This window comes from Eublepharis macularius, chromosome 2 (genome assembly GCF_028583425.1).
Source record: "Eublepharis macularius isolate TG4126 chromosome 2, MPM_Emac_v1.0, whole genome shotgun sequence".
In the NCBI taxonomy this organism is placed as follows: domain Eukaryota; kingdom Metazoa; phylum Chordata; class Lepidosauria; order Squamata; family Eublepharidae; genus Eublepharis; species Eublepharis macularius.
The window spans coordinates 98,088,103-98,108,752 of NC_072791.1; the positions used below are offsets into that span (position 1 = coordinate 98,088,103).

Genomic DNA, 20,650 nt, shown 5'->3' on the forward strand with positions numbered 1-20,650 from the left:
TCTTCCTTTCTTCTCTCTCCCAGCCTGCCTCTCAGCCAGCCAGGCAGCAGTGGCGCCTCAGGAAGGAAGGTAAAGAAAGGGAAGAAGAAAAGACATGGAAAAAGAAAGGGAGAGGGAGGCAGAGTGACCATCCTTGCTGTCACCAACTGAGAGTGCGCAAAGGAACCTGCTCCTTGAGTGGAGGGAGGAAGAGGAATAAAAAGAAGAAGAGCATTGTGGGAAGAGAGCCTCACTGAAGGAGACCCCCAGCGGAACTTTGGTAACAAAGAAATATAAAATATGGTGGATTATTATGAAGTTCTAGTTATGCATAGGCATGCTTCACAAGAAGACATCAAAAAAGTGTACCGTAAACTAGCATTAAAGTGGCACCCTGATAAAAATCCAGATAACAAAGAAGAAGCGGAGAGACAGTTTAAACAAGTAGCTGAGGCATGTGAGGTCTTGTCAGATGCTAAAAAACGTGTTATCTATGACAAATATGGAAAAGAAGGCTTAAATGGTGTAGGCGGAAGTCATTTTGACAGTCCATTTGAATATGGTTTTACATTCCGGAACCCAGATGATGTCTTCAGGGAGTTCTTTGGTGGAAGGGACCCATTTTCATTTGACTTCTCTGAAGAACCTTTTGATTACTTTTTTGGTAACAGATGAGAGTCACGTGGAAACAGAAACCGAGGTGGTGGATCCTTCTTCTCTGCCTTTGGTGGCTTCCCTGCCTTTGGGAGTGGGTTTTCTTCCTTTGATACAGGTTTTACTTCGTTTGGTTCTTTGGGACATGGGGGCCTTACTTCGTTCTCCTCAACATCGTTTGGTGGCAGTGGGATGCGTAACTTCAAATCTGTATCGACTTCAACTAAAATAGTGAACAGTAGAAAAATTACTATGAAGAGAATTGTTGAGAATGGACAAGAGAGAGTAGAAGCTGAAGAAGATGGCCACTTAAAGTCTTTAACAATAAATGGTAAGGAGCAGCTGCTATGCTTGGATAATAAGTAATTCAACACAAGCATTGAACAGAAATTTTAAGCTGTAACAAGCACCCTTTGAGGATTAACAGGAACATTTTTTGAAGATTTCAGACGAACTCTTTCATTATACTTGTACGTAATCTAAAGTATTTATAAACAGCTCATCGGAGCTTATGATTAGAGATGGGCACGATCCTCATTACGAATGTAAAAAACCCACGAAAATGGCAATCACGCGTTCATGACCCGGCGGATCGTGATCGTCCACAGCCAATGATCCAGCGGTCGAGAGAGGCCTGGATCGTGGTGTTCGGGCTTGATTCAGGGATCCAGACACTCAGGCGCCAGCAATCTATTCCCCTGGCAATGGAGCCAGAGGAATGCCTGAGCTCTGTTTGCCCTCCTTCTGTCGCCCTGGAAACCCAAATGGAAGCCCAACTTTCCTTGATCAGCAGGGCTTCCTTCCAACCACGGAGCAACAAAGAAGTCACAAGTTGGGAGAAGACACCCAGGGGAGGGAGGGGGAAGGGGGTGTTCTGTAGCCATGGGCACTCCAATCTCATCCCTGCAAACCCTGATAGGCAGCTCCGACAGCCAAACACAGACCTCCTGTGTTGCTGAATGGGACCCATGCTTATAAATAGCCATGGACTCCCAGGCTGGGTTTCACTTTCTGCTAGCAGTGGAGTGGAACAGAGCTCTTGCTTGCCACTTGCTAGCCTTTGGAGAGAGAGAGAGACTGAGAGAGTACAATTGTGCTTGGCTTTGGTGGATAGGGATCTATCTCCTCTGGTTCCAGGGCTGCTGCCTGGCTCTGGGGCCAAGCTCAGTGGGCACCTTGGCTGAGGGCTCACATTAGTGCCTGATCGGGTCAGGTCTGTGGGAGTGGTGGGCTAGGGCTCTAGTCCCTCCCTCCCTCTGGTTCCAGGGCTGCTACCTGGCTCTAGGGCCAAGCTCAGTGGGCACCTCGGCTGAGGGCTCACATTAGTGCCTGATCGGGTCAGGTCTGTGGGAATGGTGGGCTAGGGCTCTAGTCCCTCCCTCCCTCTGGTTCCAGGGCTGCTGCCAGGCCCTGGGGCCAAGCTCAGTGGGCACCTCGGCTGAGGGCTCACATTAGTGCCTGATCGGGTCAGGTCTGTGGGAGTGGTGGGCTAGGGCTCTAGTCCCTCCCTCCCTCTGGTGCCAGGGCTGCTGCTAGGCCCTGGGGCCAAGCTCGGTGGGCACCTCAGCTGAGGGCTCTCAGTGTCATCTCCTTCTCCTCCGCTGTTGTTGGCTGGCACTATGAGGCTCCGGGTGGGGGACAAGAGTGGTCGTGGGGGGAAGTGCAGAGATTGTCCCGGTTGCAGCACGGGAAACAGTGCTGCGCAGGGCTCTGGAGCAGGAGAGACTCCCGCTCCCCAAAAATCACCAGTTGAGGCTGTGGAGGAGGCCCAAGAGCTCTTGCTGGCGGCAGAAGAGGAACTCCTAAAATTTTTTGGGGAGAAGGAGGCCGAGGGTTCCTTGGAGGAATGGTTTGGGTTTGAGGAAACCTCCAGCCCGTCCCCATCCCAAACTACTGGTGCTGCTGTCCCTGCCTGCAGTCTACCCGCCACTCCATCTTCCGTTGCCAGCACCATGGCTCAGCCAGCAGCAACCTTTCGTCCTCCCTCCCATGGAACCATAAGCGAGCCATGGTTCAACAGCAATGTTTGGAGGCATTTTCAGGCCCTTGGTAATGACCCCCACGTGGTGCGGTGCTGTGTGCGTGAGGCCCTGGTGTGCAGGGGCAACGACCCGCAGCACCTGTCATCTTCGGCCCTGACTTGGCACCTGAAGAGGCACCACCCGAGCCTGTGGTCTCCGTCCTTGGGCAGAAAAACATCTGTCGGGGGGGAGACGGAGGGCCGCCAGCGAGTCTGATCTGGGATCGGTGGGAGGATCTCTTGAATGCACCCAGAGCAAGAAGCCTTGCCCCAAGGGTGCGGCTGATAGGAGCGGAAGGCTCAGGCAGGCCTCCCTTGGGGAAGTTATTCCATTGGGGTCGGGGGTGGTGCTGCTGAAAAGGGTGAGGTCAAGGGCTCAGGAGGCAGGCATTCATGCAGTGGCGCAGGCGAATGCCCTGCAAGGCTTCTCCCTGTCAGTCGTGGAGGGCCTGGGCTTCCAACTGCTGCTCCAGCACTTTGTCCCATGGTTCTCAATGCCATCACGGCACACCGTTGGGCGTCGAGTCGTGCCCGCCCTGTATGAGGCAGTGTGAGACATGGTGTGCAGAGACCTGTCAGCCGCCGAGGGCAGAACAGTCCACTTCACGGCCGACCTGTGGAGCGGCTGCCATCACGGGTACCTGGCCATCACCGCCCACTGGTGGCAACCACAGGAACTCTGCCTCCCCAGGCCAAGATCTGGCAGCCATAAGAAGGTGCCCAGCTTGAGCCCGGGCTACAGGGTGGTTCTCCTTCAGGCCTGGGGGATGGATAAGGTCCACACAGGCAAGAACATCGCCACCACCGTCAAGGTGGCTCTGAGGGAGTGGACGTCCGGGGTGGAAGGGTTTGTCGTGGCTTCATGGTCACGGATACGGGAGCCAACATGTTGGCAGCCCTGAAAGAGGCATCCCTCCCGGGCCTGGTGTGCATGGCGCACAAGCTGCACCTCATTATGCGGGACGTTCTCGGGCTGGGGAGCAAGCCAAGGGACAGCTGGGACGAGGGAACCTTGCGGATGCGCAGTCTGCTGGACAGCTGCTGTCGCATCGCTTCCCACTTTTCCCGCAGCATCAACTCATCCCACGAGCTGCTCCAGAGACAGGGGGAGGAAGGAGACCCCGAGCACCAACTGTTCCAGGACCTGCCCACGGACTGGAACTCCACCTATGACATGATCTGTTGTCTGGTGGAGCAAAGGCGTGTGGTGCAAGACATCCTGTCGTCCTCGGATGTGCTGAGGAGGGGAGAGGAGTTGGGCCTCAGCTCCGTGGACTAGAGAGTCCTTGCCCAGATGTCCCGGATCCTCAAGCCATTCAAGGATGCCACGGAGCTCCTGTGCTCCTACCAGGCCAGCCTGGGTCAGGTCCTCCCCCTGATCCACGGCCTTGACCAGTTTCTGGCCCAGGAGCTCCAGCAGCAAGAGCGGCTCCCCAGAGTCCGGGAATTTGTCCGGAGGATCCAGGCCTGCATCGCCGAACACCTGCATCCTCTCTGCCACGAGGCGCCCTACCAACTTGCCTCCCTCTGTGACCCCTGCATCAAGGGCAGCATCGCCATGCAGGCGGGGCAGATGCAGCACTGGAAAAAGGAGCTCGCAGAGCGGTGCTCCATTTCCAGAGACAGAGGGCAGGAGAGAACGAACCAGGCAGCGGCGAGGGGCATGCAGTGGAGGAGGAGGGTGAGGGCGAGAGGCAGGAGGTGGGAAGAGAGCCAGGCCAGGGAAGAGCCACCCCAATGGACACCTTCGATTTGTGGGCCTCGTCGGTGAGCAGCGAAGTTGGCCGCAGCACAGCGGGCGGGTCCCACTCAGTGGAGGACTCGGCGGGGGCCATGGTGCGCGAGTACCTTTCAGAGCCCCCCAAGCCCCCCCATGCCAACCCGTTGCAGTATTGGGTGAGGAAATTGGACCAATGGCCAGACCTGTCCATCGTCGCCATCAACATCCTTTCCTGCCCCCCCACCAGCGTGCAGAGTGAGCGGGTGTTCTCCCACCTGGGAGACCTCCTCCGTCCCCGCCGCACACGTCTGCACCCGGACCTGGTGGACATGTTGACGTTCATCAAGGTGAACCTCAACCTACTGGGGTACCCTCCTGTGGACCTGGACCTCCCCGGGCTCTGAGCCACCCTGGGGTTGTGGCCAGCCCAGCTCGTCCACAGCGGGCTCAAGCCTCCCTCAGTTTTTGGGGCTGCTTCCATGGATGGTGACCCTTTGCCCTCCTCTCCCAGACAAGTTCCCATTCCCTCTTCACACCTCTCCCTCTCTGGATCTGTTCAGATGCTTCCAAACCTCTCCTGTCTTTCCCATCCCGTCCTTTCCGCGAAGGCAGGAAGGTGCTGTGCTGCCAGCTGATGCCGCTGCTGGCCACGAGGAACAACTCTGCTGCTGTTGCTGATGTCAGAGTGGCACCGTACGGTCCTCCCCCCCCTTCCACGGCACCTGGTGTCCCCTCTGAGCAGGGCGGAATGGGTCCCTCCCACCCTTTCCGTGAAGGCAGGAGTTTGGGTGCTGTCTGCTGCCGACCGTTTGGAGCCTGAGGGGCAGCTCAGCTGCTCATACTGAGATTGACAGGTTTGAGCTGCACAGTGCACCCCTATCCATGTGCTCCTGCTGTTCTCTCTGTGCTTGGGGGGAATGGGAGCCACAATCAGTCTTGTGTCCTTTCTGCGAGGGCAGGAAGGTCATTGAGGTCTGCCGCTGTTCCTTTGGGGCACGAGGGGCGGCTCAGGAGATGTTGCCGATGTGAGAGTGGGACCGTGCGTTGTCTCCCCCTTTGCATGGGCACCTGCTGTCCCCTCTGGGCTGGGGGGAATGAGTAAAGCCGCTACGGCCAATCATGTCCTTCCCGTTGAGGCAGGAAGGTGTGGTGCTGTGAGCGGATGCTGCTTTCTGCCACAAGGAGCAGCTCTGCTGCCTCTGCCGATGTGAAAGTGGCACCGTACGGTGCCCCCCCTTTGCATGGGCACCTGCTGTCCCCTCTGGGCAGGGGGGAATGGGTCCCCTGACTCATGTCCATCCCACAAAGGCAGGAAGGTGGCCGATGTCTGTTGCTGCTGCTGCTGTCATGTTTCTGTCTCCCCCTCTCAGGAACCACTCTGACCCATCCAAGCGATATCTCCTGTCCTGCCCATCCCCTACATTCAGCAAAGGCAGGACGGTGGATCAGCTCTGCCCCTGCTTCATGAGGGACTATTCCGTTACTGCTCCCTCCTTGGTTACACAGCTCGGTTGCGATCGAGCAGCCAATTGTACCATATAGGGGTAGAGGCGGTTGACAACGTGGCAGCTCCCCTGTCAACGGGACTGACGGGACCTCTTTTAGCTGGGTGGGAATGTGTCCTGCAACTCTGGCCCTTTCCGGCAAGGCAGGAAGATGGATGCAGTTGGCAGCTGTCAGGTATCTTACTGCTCTCTCCTTGGTTACACAGCTTGGTTGTGATCACGCGGCCGATTGTATTGTGTAGGGATACAGTTGGTTGACAATGTGGAGGCTCCGCTTTCAACAGGACTGATGGGACCTCTTTCAGTTGGGTGGGAATGTGTCCTGCAACTCTGCTCCTTTCTGGCGAGGCAGGAAGGAGGGTGCTGTCAGCAGCCGTCGAGTGTCTCCTAAGTGGGAGCCTCAGCTGAGGACACGCACTTGCTGGGGGATCAGACTGCCCCCGGGCGAATGTCACCTCCTTTCCCCTCCACGCCGGGAATACCAGCATGCTGGGGGGAATGAGTAATGCCGCTACGGCCAATCATGTCCTTCCCGCTGAGGCAGGAAGGTGTGGTGCTATGAGCGGATGCTGCTTTCTGCCACAAGGAGCAGCTCTGCTGCCTCTGCCGATGTGAAAGTGGCACCGTACGGCGCCACTTCCCCCCCCCCCCGGGAATACCAGCATGCTCTTCTTTGTCCTGGCAGGTGGGCACATGGGGGTGCCGCTGGCGAGCAGTCAGACCCCCCGCCTCCTCTCCATGCTCACCAGGCCCAGCGTCCACCAGCATCACCCACCATTCCTGTATCGCTGGGAACAGCAGGGCGCCCCTCCGCTGCGTTTTCCACGATCCACGATCTGGCTTCAGGAACGGGATATGTTCGTTGCTGTTCGGGAATTTGGGATCGTGGTCTGCACCGAACCACGATCCTCTGGTTCTGTAAATTTTTTTGGTTCGTGCCCATGTCTACTTATGATACTGTCAGACTTTTTAATTATATACATCTTCAAGTCAAAATACAAGATACAATCTTCCAAGTTTAGGTCAGGAAGCTGGAAAGACATTACTGCAAGATCTTGGCAGTGAGACTTTTTCAATCAGTGACAGAATATCACAGAAAAGAAAAATGCTCAGTCTATTATCACCCTTTAAGGAAAACAAGACCCAAGCGAGACACATTTAACAAGAAAGAAAAAACAGACTGAAATGTTAAAATCCAAGTTGATAGCAAACTAAAATATCCTGTAAAATGTTATGACTGTAAAATGAATATATTTAATATCAGATTAGAGGCATGATGGGGAGGGAATGGAGCTCACAGACAGGACCTCCAGTTATTTACAGTTCTCCAAGTTGGTAGTAGTAGGCCAAATAGTCTATAGGGGGTTACTCTTGGGCTATAGAGAACTGTTATTAAGCAACTAATCCAATTTAAATAGCTCTATCTAGTAAAGTGGGAGGGGGGAGGGGAAGGGGGGTTACCTTAGCAAGATTTATAAGGGTTACAATAATGAATATATATTATCGTTGTTGGTTCTTCCATTAATATCTGTAATCGATGGGGAAAAGGTTTGACTTTATAATAATACTTATTTGATCATTATTATATATATTGAAAATATCCTCCGTAAACAGTATTTTTATTAATAATCTAATTGGTTGTTGTGGGTTTTCCGGGCTGTATTGCCGTGGTCTTGGCATTGTAGTTCCTGACGTTTCGCCAGCAGCTGTGGCTGGCATCTTCAGAGGTGTAGCACCAAAAGACAGAGATCTCTCAGTGTCACAGTGTGGAAAAGATGTAGTCATTTGTATCTACTCAGGAGGGGTGGGGTTGAGCTGAGTCATCCTGTAAGTGTTTCCCAGGGTGTGGAATGCTAATGGCGGGAGGCTTCACTGTATCCTGAGGAGGTTCTTTTGCATATGGATTGGTACTTGATGTGCTAATCTTCTCTGCAGGGCTATTGTCGGGGATAGAATGTTTTGTTAGCCTGGTGTTTTTCAGAACTGGAAACCATGCTCTGTTCATTCTTAAGGTTTCTTCTTTCCTGTTGAAGTTTTGCTTATGCTTGTGAATTTCAATGGCTTCCCTGTGCAGTCTGACAAAGTAGTTGGAAGTGTTGTCCAGTATTTTGGTGTCCTGGAATAAGATACTGTGCCCTGTTTGAGTTAGGCTATGTTCAGCCACTGCTGATTTTTCAGGTTGTCCAAGTCTGCAGTGTCTTTCATGTTCTTTTATTCTTGTCTGGATGCTACGCTTTGTGGTCCCGATGTAAACTTGTCCACAGCTGCTGTAAACTTGTCCACTCCCCAAAATACATAAGGATTCAGTCCCACTCCGACCCATTGTGAGTGCCATTGGTTCACCGACATATGAATTAGCTAGACATCTGGCAGATCTCCTGCAGGACCACATCGGGAAAACCTCATCTTACATCAAAGATTCAGCAGAATTCATCAACAAAATCAGTTCTCTGAAACTCAATCCACAAGACATACTTGTCAGTTTTGATGTTGTATCCCTGTTTACCAAGGTTCCAGTAAAAGACACTATTGCACTTATTAATCAGATTTTCCCAGAGGATGTAACAGCCTTATTCCACCATTGTCTGACAACCAGTTACTTCCAATGGGACAACGAATTCTATGAACAGATGGATGGGGTGGCCATGGGGAGCCCACTCAGCCCAGTTATAGCAAACTTCTACATGGAACATTTTGAAAAAACAGCTCTAGAATCAGCACCCCACAAACCTAGTGTATGGTTCCGGTTTGTGGATGATACATTTATCATTTGGAGCCATGGGGAGGAAGAATTGATGGGGTTTTTGAATCATCTCAACAACATCCACCTGAACATACAATTCACAATGGAGAAAGAAATCGAGGGAAAACTCCCATTCCTGGATACCCTGGTCATCCGCAAAGCAAACTTTCAGTTAGGTCACAAGGTCTAGAGGAAACCAACTCACACTGATCGGTACTTACACAAAAACTCCAATCACCACCCCCGACAGAAAAGAGGCATAAGGAAAACATTAGTGGATCGTGCAAGATGGATATGTGAGCCGCACTTTCTCAATGAGGAAATTAATCATCTAAACCACGCACTTCAGGCAAATGGCTACTCCAGAAATGAAATCCGAAGAGCAATCAAACCCAGGATGAATCAAACAACCAAGGAAAAACAGTCTCCTACAGGAAAAGTGTTTTTGCCATATATCAAAGGAATTACTGATCAGATGGGAAAGCTTATGAAAAAGCATAACCTTCAAGCAGTATTCAGACCCACCCGAAAAATACAACAGATGCTACGATCAGCAAAAGACAGCAGAGACCCCCTCACCTCTGCAGGAGTATACCGTATACCCTGCAGCTGTGGACAAGTTTACATCGGGACCACAAAGCGTAGCATCCAGACAAGAATAAAAGAACATGAAAGACACTGCAGACTTGGACAACCTGAAAAATCAGCAGTGGCTGAACATAGCCTAACTCAAACAGGGCACAGTATCTTATTCCAGGACACCAAAATACTGGACAACACTACCAACTACTTTGTCAGACTGCACAGGGAAGCCATTGAAATTCACAAGCATAAGCAAAACTTCAACAGGAAAGAAGAAACCTTAAGAATGAACAGAGCATGGTTTCCAGTTCTGAAAAACACCAGGCTAACAAAACATTCTATCCCCGACAATAGCCCTGCAGAGAAGATTAGCACATCAAGTACCAATCCATATGCAAAAGAACCTCCTCAGGATACAGTGAAGCCTCCCGCCATTAGCATTCCACACCCTGGGAAACACTTACAGGATGACTCAGCTCAACCCCACCCCTCCTGAGTAGATACAAATGACTACATCTTTTCCACACTGTGACACTGAGAGATCTCTGTCTTTTGGTGCTACACCTCTGAAGATGCCAGCCACAGCTGCTGGCGAAACGTCAGGAACTACAATGCCAAGACCACGGCAATACAGCCCGGAAAAGCCACAACAACCATCGTTCTCCGGCCGTGAAAGCCTTCGACAATACAATAATCTAATTATTATCAAAGTAGTTCAATCGTCTATGTTTATGATATAAATCCTCTATAATAAGGTTAAGATTTAAGTTAGCATTTAGTATATCAACCTTTAATTGAAATCCAAGTTGAAATACATATTTGTAAGAAAATTCATGGTTATAAGGGCATGTAAATTATTATTAATATGTAACAGAAGATTTCTTAGTTATCAGTGTTTAATAACTTTCTCTCAATATTGTAACTATTAATGTGCATAATTAAATAAAAACTTTTTTTTAAAGAGAGAAAGGGAGGGAGGGAGGGAGGGAGGGAGGGAGAGAGAGAGAGAGAGAGAGAGAGAGAGAGAGAGAGAGAGAGAGAGAAGAAAGAAAGAAAGAAAGAAAGAAAGAAAGAAAGAAAGAAAGAAAGAAAGAAAGAAAGAAAGAAAGAAAGAAAGAAAGAAAGAAAGAAAGAAAGAGAAAGGGAGGGAGGGAGGGAGGGAAAGGCCGGAGAAGAGGCTGGGGAAGAGTCCGCAGAAGCAGGCAGCCCAGGAGAAGCTCCACCCAGGGAGATGGCCCACAGGCCTTTGGGCGCCAGGGGTGGGGTCACCAGTCATGTGATCTTTTTCAGAGGTGCCGGATCTCAGATCTGGGGAGATCCCGCTGAAAAAAAGCCCTGTTTGTCTCTATTACCTATCCCTCCCTTCTCACATTTAGTTCCAGACTTCTCCCCTTGCCAAGATCTATTCCTCCCCCGACAATCTTTTATCTTTTGAACTTTTTGAAACTTTTAGAGAAAGGTCCAGGTTTGATGCTGTGTATACAAATTTACAGAGAATTACGTTGACATCTGCTATGCATTTCTCACCTCAGTATCTTATTCATTTATTTTTAAACATTTTTGCTATTGACAAGCATGTTATCTACAGAGGCACAAATTTAAGTCTGAGAACTGCAAAACTAAGTGTCTCTAATGGTATCTTCTAGACTGAGCACTGAGTCCCATTGGCTGGATAGAGAGATTAACTTTAATAATCTGTCCTGAAACCTCTGGATTGCCATAAAATTAGGTCCCTCATCCATGAACTATTAGAACTCATTTACAAAACTTTTCTTACACATTATGCATATACTGTCTCATCTTATAAATTAGAATTAATAATCCTTACAAGTGGTGGACCTGCAAGGACTTGCAGGGGGAGGCATCTAATTTTTTCCCCCTCGCATCTCCCTCCATCATTATTTCCTCTTTCCCTTTCAAAAAGTACTCATAGCCTCTTCTCTTTTCCAGTTTCCATCTCTCCTTCCCACCCATCAGTGTACCTACCTTTATCTACCCTGCACCCTGCCTTCAGCTTTCCCTCCTTCCCTATCCCTGACAGCCTCTCTCTAAGAAAAGTTTGGCCAGGCTACATGGCAGCTGGGCTGAGTTGCACATTGGCCACTGCCACTAGGCCAGGCTGAGTTGCATGGGTGTTGAGTTTCCAGTAGTGCCACTGGATCTGTCCCTGCAAATCTTCCGTCATCAGGGGACTTAACAGGGCAAGGGAGGGCCTTTTCCGGGGCTTTTTTTGCCTCCCAGTCCACTCATGTTCCCACATACATATGGCTTTATTTTACAGAAAGAAATGCTTGGAAGGCTTGGAAATATTGCTTGTGGTTGCCTAGCAACCAGCATTCTTTTCTTAAAGATATAGGTGTTGTTTCTGTTATTTGGGGGACTTTTAATCCCTGATTTGGGATGGAGGAAAGATTTTAAATTTTTCTGCAACCCTAGGACTTCCTTCAGGCTTGTAGAGACACCTCCACCCCCTGTCTGTCTTCGCTCCATTTTAGATTTTTATGCACTCTGATTTCAGCAGGGCATCAGCTATGATTCTAGCCCAAATTTATGGTTGCAGCAGTATTTCTCTTGGTTTGTAGTTTCCAGATAGTGATATTTACACTTGAGAGAACAATCCTAAACAGATCTTCTCAGAGTCCAACTCAGGTTTATCAACCTGTATCAAATCCCAAAGAGCATCCCAGCATTTAGCTAAATCTAGTCAGGAACTCCCTAAAATTAAATAAGTGTATTTTTATTTACATGATTTGTAGTCCATCTTTCTTGCTGAGAATCAGGGTGGATTATAAAGTATGTATTTATTTATTTATTTCAAATTTCTATTCCGCCCTCCCCATGAGCAGGCTCAGGGCAGATAACAACATATTAAAATACAACATACAATAAAAACAACATATTAAAATACAGTAAAATCCATACACATTTAAAGCAGGATGGTGGACAGCCTTCACAGGGAGGGTTAAGATTTTATACACCCCTTTTTTCAAGCTGGCGGAGGCCCAGCCTCAGCCATATGCCTGAAGTATAAGCCAATATGAGTAACAGCTGGAACATTCAATAAACAATACAGTAGGATAAGGATATAAGAAATTTGAAAACAAGTAGAAATCCAAAACAGAGCTGAAAAACAATACTGAAACAAAACACAAGCAGATTGATATGACATATTAAACAGCACAAAACCATCTAGTAGGAGCATATTTACAGCAACAGATGGTATGCAGTAGTATAATCTACAGTCCCTGTCCCTGTATCAATGTATCTCTCTGAACCTTTTCCTTAAAGTACAGCCCTATTACCTGTGTAACAAAGTTTCCAGGGACAGAGGCACCTCCACGCTGTGCTCACCTTCAGGGAGTAGGGGTCACAAGAACAAAGGGCAGCAGGCCCCCACAACAGCTGCTGGCAGTCACTGCTGCCTCAAGTGCAGGTGGAGACCATACCACTGTCTGGTCACAGCATGTAGCAGCAACACCAGTCAGAGGAAGCCTTGCTGCAGCACAGCTGCCCAGCCCCTCTCCAATAACCTTTGCTTGCAAAGGTCTGTTGACAACAGACCAGCAGGCTTGATGGGGGGGCAGGGCCAGTGAGAGGCGAGGACTCAGAATGCGAGAGGCTTGGTGCCCCAGTAACATAGGCAGGGTCAGCTGAGGGGAAGGCTTCCACCCTTGAGTATCAGGAGGCTGGAAAGCTGGAGTGGGCTGGCCAGCACAGCAGTGAGATGGGCCTTTGACATCTACACAGGAAGCAGGGTGGAGGAGAACCACAGGGAAAGGGATGGAATCTCAGGCCCATGAGAAGCCTGGTGGGAGGCTTGGGGCTCAAGGGATTGGAAGGATCCAGAAGTAGTCCTAATTTCAGCTTCCCTTTATCAGGGAGCCCTGAAAGGTGTTGGGAAGATTTTGCTGGCCTCCATCCAGATGCTGCAGGAGAGAGAGTGAACCAGGGCATCCAGCAACCCTTCTCCTTTCTACATGTGAGTCTCTGAACAAGGTGTGCCAAGGAAAAGGGAAGATCCTGGAGGAAAGGCCATCCCCGAACTCTGACCCGCTGCAGGCAGAGCCTGACAAATTGGTGACCTGTACAGGGACTGCAGCCTGCCCACCTGCCTACATATCTGGCCAGCTTTGCACCTCAGCACCTCTGTCTTGCTTCTGCCAAGCTGCAGTTTCTGCCAGCAGAACCCACAGTGGCTCCCCCAGAAGCCATGGATCTGACCCAGTTTGGCCAGTGGTTGGCTGAGAGATGGGAGAAGTTGTTAGAGGAAGTGATGACCCAACAACAGGAGGCCCAGGCCTCCATGATTCATGATCTATGCCAAACTTGGGAAATAGCTATCAACTCTGCCCTGGAGGGTCCAGCAGCGACAGTCAAGCCACCTTCTTTCCATCTCACCAAGCTAAGCCCCAATGAAAACGTTGAAGACTTTTTGGGACATATTCAAGTGGATGGCCCAATGGCTGAACTTGCAGAAGCCAATGTATCTTGGGGTCTTACCTCACAGGCAGGGTCCAGGCCAGTCCCGGCCTCCAGACCCTCCCAAATAATCAGATTTCCTTTTTTTTCTGTTACTGTTCATTTGACCCAGCGGTCTTGAACAGCTGCTCAGAGATTGTTTAAGCAATTAATCAAAGCTACCCACATAATATTAAAGTTTATGCAGTTGCTTTAGGATGTTTCCATATTTCTACAACGGCAGCCAAAAGTCTAGCGACCCTATATGGAACCCATTTGTCTTTATTGCTCCATAGCCTAAAAGTCTCAGCAGTTGAAGAACCAAAATCCTTACTAATTAGGGGGGGAGGGAATCAGCTTCTGTCTGAGTTTTAAAAATGCAGGGCAACACAAGAGATCTAATGCAATTAAGGCTGCAATTACACAGTGTATCTACTTTACAGCACTGCAGATGGTAAAGCATTAAGATGTGCCAACATAAAGGCATGTCTATGTTTAGGAAATGGTTAAAACACAAAAATACATCAGGATACAAACTAGTAGGGGAATGCCAATTGCGAAGGTTAAGCAAACTCTTCTTAACCTTACTGATGTGCTTTTATAATCTAAATGTTTTAAATGAGTTTCAGTCAGATAACCTAGCTCATCAAGATTTAATCTCCCCATCTGTTCTGTTGAAATTCCTAGGCACATTATCTTATAATTCACCAAATTATCCCAGTGGCTCTTATAATTGCCTGATTTAATAAGATCAAGCAAACTCTGGCCACCCTGCCCACAGATGTGTTTTAATGTTTGGGTGATGTGACTGATGTTTTAATCTAATTTATGTAATTTGTTTTTATTGTATTTATTACTGCCTATGATCCACTCTGAGCCTGCTTGCGGAGAGAGCAGTATATAAATTGAATAAAATAAAAACAAAAACTTAACTCCAGGTCTGACTGTGGGATCTTTAACTTCAAATTATATGCTCTTCTCCATGCCCTAGTTTCGTAAGAGATTTCACCCACTTCAGCTCTTAGAACAACACTAGCCACACCATTAGGGGCCCCCAGTATACTACAAAAAACCTTAATCAACGGCCGATAAGTATTCTCACAGACACTTTAAGAGGTATACTACACCTTCCGTACCACAATTAATGAATTCACGTGTGGTTCTGACGCCAAGCTGTTCTACTTCATCTTTAGACATAATTAAAGAACACTGTTTGCATCTTCCACATTTATATAAGCCTATAGGGAGTCCTGTAACATAATTTTTGTTGTTATAGCATAAATCCGAATGAATGATAACATCCCTAATATTCTATGTTCTCCTGAAAGCTATTAATGGGGAATACCTCTTAAAGTGTACCTCTTAAAGTGTCCATGTGGGTTACTATACATGGGGAGTACTATTCGTTCCATTAGGACTAGGCTAAACGAGCATCAGTCTAGAATAAAAAACAATGTAGCAGAAGATGTATTGGTGAAGGCTTTCACGGCTGGAGAACGATGGTTGTTGTGGGTTTTCTGGGCTGTATTGCCGTGGTCTTGGCATTGTAGTTCCTGACGTTTTGCCAGCAGCTGTGGCTGGCATCTTCAGAGGTTTGGCACCAAAAGACAGAGATCTCTCAGTGTCAGCACTGAGATGTAGCAGAAGCTCCACTAGTCCAGCATTATGTAGAAAAAAAGCACAGTGAAATTGACATGCAATTCACCGTATGCTTCAAGGCCAACACTAGGGTCCCAACAATTGCTGTGAGGGAGCTCCATAGGAAGGAGACCTTCTGGATTTATAGATTGAACAGCTTGATACCCGAAGGCCTAAATATGACCAATGATTTTTCGTGCTTTCTGGGTTGAGATAAATTTGTAGGGATCACTTTAAAGAGAGGCTCTCAGCAACAAGAAGGCGTGGTTGGATGTTGGCATGTATAAAGCTCAGCGAGGAGGATAATTGTGATAATGTCATAGGAAATGGATGTATTAGTGGGCACCTAAGAGATATGATTGAAGGTGATTCAAGTAAGTGTTCTCATGTTTGTTAATATTATTGTATATTGTGTATATATTTGTAATTTACTATAACCACATGTTGTACATTATTGATTTATTATATCTTTTCCCAGTGACTGTATTCTTTGAAAAAGATATTCTTGAAACAGGCTTGATAAGGATCTAGACCACCCATTAGAGGAATTATTATCACAGAAGAATTGGTTTGTGCCATAAGGAATATTCAGGGTCTCATTTATGTTCTGTGATTTCTACGGTCGGCTGGCATGAATTATTGACACTGCATTAACCCCATGGTTGGATTATCAGGTGTTTCGGATCTTGAATGTCATTGCAAGGACTGGTGTTTATATGGTGCTAAATGAGCATTTGCACGTTGCACTTTATTCTCGGGTGCAATAAGAACAACAGAAGCACTTTGAGCACTCAGCACTTTATTATCTGTGAAGAGAAGCCTTTATGACGCCTGTATAAATGTGATTACTGACCAGATTGTAGGGGGATTGTATATGTGGTTTTCATTAACTATAATAATTGTAGGATTTACACGTGTGTGTATAGAGTCTAATAAATTTGAAGACATATATAACGCGGGTAATATTTTCGCTCACATATTGATATCTGTTCACCGCGTTGCTGTCTTTGTTATCCTCCAGGTAGTGGCTGGAGATCTCCCAGAATTACAACTGGTCTCCAGGCCGCAGAGGTCAGTTCACCTGGAGAAAAAGGCTACTTTTGGGGGTGGACTCTATTGAATTATGCTATGCCAAGGTCCTTTCCCTCCCCAAACCCCACTTTCTCCAGGTTTCACCCTCCAAATCTCCAGGAATTTCCCAACTTGGAGTTGGCAACCCTACCCCCAGAGTTTGGACATGGATTTTATGTATGAACAGGGCTTAACTTTGTACTGAGGCCAATATGATGCTTGAAGAAGGGAATGTCATGGAACTGGCAGGGCAACCTCCTGATCAGCACCTACAAGCCACCCTCTCTGCAGACACTCTGGAGTGGCCACACTGCACCCTGATAAATGGGTCTGCTTGCCAAGATGCCAGCCCCTGCTGAGATCCCTACAGGAACCAGGACCAGCAGTGAAAAATAGAGAAGCCATGTTCCAGAAAGCAGTGTTTAAATGACAAACTCTTCCTGTAGATGCCATAGCCAGCCAGTGCTGCTGTCACAAACTATTTACATGTTGCTCCTTTGATGTGCAGATACCCGAAGCAGAGATCGGGAAGCAAGGCGCCTCTGATCTGGGAATCCCACAAGACAATCGCCTCCAACTATCAGAACTGATCGCAATAAAATGCAGATGGTGCCCCATTTGCATCTTTTCTTCTTCGTGGAAGTGTCACCTTGTACCATCAATAAACTCAATCATTTTCTTCCCGCTCTTTCCCCCTCCCTCCTATCTTCTCAAGGTGTCACCAAGAAAAACATTAGATTCCAAATTATTCATCCCGGATATTTTATGTCCTGGTAAAGTGACACATTATTTGCTTTTGTTAAATTTCCTGAGAACCATCAACGGGGTATAGATCATTCCACTGGTCATGCCCCAAGACAGAGAATTGGCTATTTAAGGAAGGGGGCCAGCACTCACCACACGCCCGTTTCCCCCATCCCAACTAGCATAGTGCAGGCACTACTTTAGATCTCTCACCCCTCGCTGCTGAAATCTCTGCTTCTCGCCGGACAGATGCGTATTGCCCACCAGCAATACTCTCGCTAATGCGACCGTCTCTATATTTTCCCACCTTTTATCTCCTAGTCTTGTAGTGAATGTGTGTATGTGTTTTTTGTACTCTGTATACTCAAGATTATTAAGTAAAGGCGTTGATTCATTGAAGTATTAGTCTCCTCTTTTATTGGACGGGCTCCAGGATTTCTGACCCTGGTATACATTGGTCATGATTCCTTAATAATACCCTGCTGCTTATTAATTCCCCATCTTTAGGGCAGTTTGGCTAACAGACCCCACCCACTGCCAGCTTGGTCTGTCTTCCTGGATTGGACCACCCTTTCAAGGTCATTTGCATATGTAGGCTGATTGGGCCTCACAATATTCCACATCTCATTCCCCCCCCAGGGACAACTGGAACACAGAGGTCATTTGCGTATGCAACAATGTCAACAAGGCACGGGAGGTTCCTAAATAATCAAAACCAAGGAGGGGAACACCCGAGGAACCCAACAAAACACTACCAGGTGTAACTTAATTTCTATACCAATATAATTAAATCAAACTTATATAATAATCACTAAATAATCAACAATATGCATAAGGTTACAACAATTCATCCATATAGTTACAAAAATTCATTACACAGTCCCTTATATCACAATATACAAAATATCATTTCCACATATCCTCATGTTAATAATGGAATTGTTCCCTTGTTCTTTCAACGGGGTCGGTCTATACTACCCCACAGCAATGTTCAAGCCAAATGGCTATAATAACAGTCAGAAACTAATTGTTATAGTGGCACAAAAAATGCAGCACGACTTTGCTGCCTGAAGTATTAATGACTTCCCAAGCTCAATGGCTCTGGTGGCTGGAAGATCCCAGGAGGTTGGCAACGAGTCTGCTAGCTTCTTGCTCCACTCGTTTCGTTACTTCTTCTTCATAGCCAATCTTTACTTTCAGCCCACAATAACACTGTAACAGTACAAATCACAGCCACTATCATATAATCACAACTCACAACTATTAAGTCCAAATATACTCTTATCATACTCACAATTCACAATTCACCAAGGACTGGTATGTCCTGTCACAATCAGTCAGTTTGATTCAAATGCGGGTACGCCCCTGTGTAACCGGCCCCATTAAATCCCTATTTCCTGCAGGTCGGGCACTAATCCCTGCAGGACTTATAAAAATACTGTAAAGTTAATCTCATTGTTTAACCCTTTGGGTTAAACCCCACCCACTGCCAGCTTGGTCTGTCTTCCTGGATTGGGCCACCCTTTCAAGGTCATTTGCATATGTAGGCTGATTCGGCCTCACAATATTCCACATCTCATTCCCCCCCAGGGACAACTGGAACACAGAGGTCATTTGCGTATGCAGCCTGATTTGTCCTCACCCCCCACATTCTAAACAGTATGCAGTTGCTATTGGGATTCATTGAATGTGTCCTGAGGTAAAATGCACCTCTCAGTCTTCCCCTAAAAGTTTACTAGGGTTGCCAACTCAAAAAAACAACAACCCACAAACCCAAAAATGTTACATACCCATAAATATTATAACTGGATTTAAAGTAGTTAAATATTGTAATGAAGCACAGGTATCAAGCTAGTCAATTACAAACTAGAATGTGGCAGTAATCAATTGCACTGGCACCCCTTCAAGCCAGGTTTCCAATTATAATATGCTGAATGAGACAGGACAGGACAGGTACGAGGTGACCAGGAAAACTTCCCACCAGCTCTTTCAGACATGGGCCTGGCAGAAGGGAGACTGGCCTCAGTTGGAGGTGGCGTTTTGAAGGAGTTTCCCACCTGGTGGCTGGGCCCAAAGATGCTGGGGAATATGGCTGAGGTGGATAATAGGGTTGCCAGGCCCCCTCAATCTTCCCGTGGGGGATTGGAGCCTGGCTCTTTGAGCAGGGGGGGGGAGCGCATGCAAGCGTGATGACATCACTTACGGGAAGTGACATCATCACACAGCCCTGGAGCGTGCCCACACTCAGCAGGGGGTTGGGAGCCGCTGCGGAGCGCAGGAACGCTCCTGCCCTCCACAGCAGCCCAAAATGTGCCAGCGGATCCGGCCCGTTTTGAGCAGCTGTGGAGTGCAGGAGCGCTCCTGTGCTCTGCAGTGGCCCCAAACGGGCCCGATCTGTGTAAAATGGGCCCGATCCGTGCCTGTTTTGGCAGGGGGTCTGGCATCCCTAGTGGACAAGGTCGTTGTAGCTAGAACAGGTGCTACATATAGGGTCTCCTGCCATTCAAGCCTGGGATCTACATAACAAGCCATCCAATTTGAAAAATTTGACAACCCTATTTGGAAATTACACTACAGCTGATGCCACCAGCAGGATAGCAGACAGAAGCCACCATGATGTGGTGCCCAGTGTGCAGTGGGGTCAAGCCTTTAGGGTGGCAGAGGACCATCTCTGGGAGTTCATACCCTCCCCCCTGAATCCCTAGTGCCCATTTTCCATTGGGTCCCACTGCCGCACCCAGCTGGCCCCGTTGAGGCTAGCCCATCACCCAGGGGAGCCTCTGACAGAGGAAGATATTCTCCAGGACACAATACCAAGCCTGCCAGGGGACGATGCTGCACGTGCAGCTAAATGAGGAATTTCCAGCAAGAGTGCCCCAAGATGGAGTACGATGCAGGCTGGGAAGTCCCACTTATGAGTAGCCATACCCCTGACCCTTCTCACACTGGGTGAACGGAAGGTGCAGGCACTCCTGGATTCTGTCACTATGATCTCCATTATTAAGATATGGTCCCACCTCTTACCATGATGGTTACCAGTGCAGCAGTGAACTCCAGTCACATTCATGTACCAACCTGCTAATCAGTGGCCAGTTGTGTAGGTCACCACTGAGTATTGGTCTCCCCCATACCTTGGAGTTGGCCTGGGTAGTGGATCTCCCATACTCTGTGTTGCTAGGCAGAGATGCCCCAGGATTTGCAGAGCTCCTAGGCAAGGCCCCGTATTTGCAGACAGCTGTCTGAGGGGAAGAGAAAGCCCCGCCTTTACTAGGACTCTTCAAGGAACCTCAAGAGATGCCAATCACTCAAGACTGGAAAATGGATCCCCAGTTTTTAGAGGCACAGGAGGCAGACTACTTTTTGCAGGGGCTGTGAGAAACAGTGGCAGTACATAAAGGCCAGATTAGTGATGCCCAACAAGCAGGCTGCCTACCTCAGATAGAAAAGGAAAAGGGGGTGTGGATCTGAGTGGTCAAAGCCCCCAGGGAGCAAGAAGAGGCTCTGCTTCTTTGCCATGGGGGGCTCCTCATGGAGAT

At 48.2% G+C, this 20,650-nt stretch overlaps 1 pseudogene; it reads left to right on the forward strand.

Moving 5' to 3' along the window:
* Positions 1 to 206: 206 nt before the first annotated feature.
* On the forward strand, positions 207 to 999 carry LOC129324671 (dnaJ homolog subfamily B member 6-like; annotated as a pseudogene).
* The last annotated feature ends 19,651 nt before the right edge of the window (positions 1,000 to 20,650 follow it).